The sequence below is a fragment of the Priapulus caudatus genome, unplaced genomic scaffold, assembly GCF_000485595.1.
Source record: "Priapulus caudatus unplaced genomic scaffold, Priapulus_caudatus-5.0.1 Scaffold133, whole genome shotgun sequence".
NCBI lineage: Eukaryota > Metazoa > Priapulida > Priapulimorpha > Priapulimorphida > Priapulidae > Priapulus > Priapulus caudatus.
In genome coordinates, this window is record NW_014577194.1 from 691,305 (window position 1) to 693,758 (window position 2,454).

The 2,454-nt window shown below is 51.1% G+C and overlaps 1 protein-coding gene across 1 annotated transcript in view; it reads left to right on the forward strand.

The window, feature by feature from the left end:
* The window catches only part of LOC106805919, a 92,583-nt gene that overhangs the window by 83,291 nt on the left and 6,838 nt on the right, over positions 1–2,454 (forward strand). The gene's annotated exons all lie outside the window — the stretch shown is intronic.

Here is a 2,454-nt window from a genome sequence, read left to right on the forward strand (position 1 = left end):
ACACACACACACACACACACACACACACACACACACACACACACACACACACACACACACACACACGAGAGCGATTGCATGACCTCCGTTTTACGCGGAGGTAACTATCAGGAGTAGAATATTAGAATCACACCCCGTGATGCGGACCCAGCTCTCCTATACCTCCAAAGTTGCAGCTACCAGGAGAAGCGCAATGGAAACCACGCTCCGTAATGTTAACACAGGCTCCCTCTACGCCACGAATATATCTATACCAGGAGAGGAACATTAGAGCCACGCCCCGCAGTGCTGAGACGGACGTACTTTTAGTACCGAAATGACGTTTATTGTGCGGTTCACTTGTGATTGTGCGTTTTTGTCTCACACGAACATCAATATAGCTTGCAACCGTTAATCGGCGAGACGTCGCTCGCATGTTTCGTATTAAGATTTCATTAAGCATAAGCTTATTCCTCGGGAAACCAACACGATTACGCGGCTGCGGCCAATCCAGCTGTGGCGTAAAAGCGCGCCTATCTCCTGCCGAGTGTGCGCCACGCCTATAGATACGACGGCGGCTAAAACTGCATTTCGTCGCCACGCGCAATCGCGCCATCTATATAGAGTATTGCTCCTAGCAACGCCTGTTGCCGGTGACGCGAGCTATGATTCCAAGGTTCGGTATAGACAATGATGAAGATGATCAGAGCGAGTGGCTTGAGTGGTATGACGTTATGGTCTGCTGGGGCACCATCAAAGCCTTCTCTTTGTCTATCTCTCTCTCTCTCTCTCTCTCTCTCTCTCTCTCTCTCTCTCTCTCTCTATCGCTCTCGCTCGATTTCTCTCTTTCTTTCGCGCACTCTTACTCTCCCGGCTTCATTTCCTCCCGCAAGAGGAGGAGGAAACGCTTTCTTTCGAGGAGCTCTAGGATTTTCATCACCGCGCCCGCGCGCGTGGTTAACATTGCGACTATAGGCTCGCCAGCGTGTGTATACCCTGTTCCCGGCGAGCCACTTGTCTCGCTCTATACACCGACGCGCGGACGCTCGCCGCTCGTGGTGGCCCCGCCGGCAATCCGGAGCTGCGGTCGAGTAGCTAATTAATTGCGTTTAAATTATCGTACATTTTAAATTACGCTTCCCCGCAAAAAAAATCGAAGTTGATCGTAAACGTTACGTTAATTTTTAAGCACGCGTCATTCGTTGCGGCGCTCTCCTGCCGCTGTCATGCTATGATAGGAGACGGGGGAGAGACTAAGAGACAGGGTAAGCAACGAAAACATCCATGCTGTGTACGTCTCTATCAAACTGGCGGAGATTCCCGAGGAAACGATCATCCCCGAGTAGGAAATGGTATACGAGCGGACGACGGTGGCCGTGAAGGGGGAGGGGGGCTGGAGTTTAACGGCGTCCCAGTCTGAGCATCTGCCCACTATAAACGCTCGAAATGGCTCTGACGCAGATCCGCTCTTTGAGATTCGATTCCGCTCAAATTGAAGCAAAGTCGTCACAGCGGGAGATCAGGAAAGAGAGAGAGAGAGAGAGAGAGAGGGGGTGGTGCTGCTATGCGGACGAGAGAAAGGATTCCCGTGCAAACTCTCGGACGTATAGAAATGATGAAATTGCGAAATAAGATCACCGAGCTTCCAACGTCGACGCGAGTGCCACCTCGCGGCTCGGTGTGACCATACGCAGAAAAGGTTGGTCGCGAGTGAATCGATGCACGTCGTACCGGAGGGCACGTCGCGACTGCATGTCTGATTTCTAAAACGAACAACGTATAACGATGTTTGAGCAACAGCCATCATACATGCGTACTTGCGAAATTCGAGCACTGCTGTCAACATCGTGAGGTGACGAGCGGAGTAGAAGGCTTAGTAGAAAACGCGTGCGTTGGCGGGAAGAGCGTCAAAGCCCGCGCTAGGGATATGTGTTTCAGTCTTAATGACGGCGATGTTTGGCTGAGGCTTGACTTTGTTCTTACACTGATAACGGGTCAACGCAGTGGCATCTACAGTTTATATGCATAATATCAGGTGTTATAATGATATTATAAGGTCTTGTAAGATCATTAACACCTGATATTATTGAAATACTTGTATATACATGAACATTGAATACATCTTACGTAAGGCGCGGTCATGCACACACACACACGCGCGCGCACACATTACACACACACACACATGCACGCACAGACACACACGTTGGGTATGCTTGGACGGCGACGTCGTTGACTACAGGCCTCGATGTAGCTGACGGTCTCTAGCCACGGAACACAGGGGCACACACACACACACACACACCCGACACAACACACACCCACACACACACGACACACACACACAACCACACACAACACGACACAACACACACACACACACACACGCACGCACTCACGCACACAGTACGCACCATGAACGTACAACCACAACACACGTGCGCGCCGCGAACAGCACATACCACACACACAGCC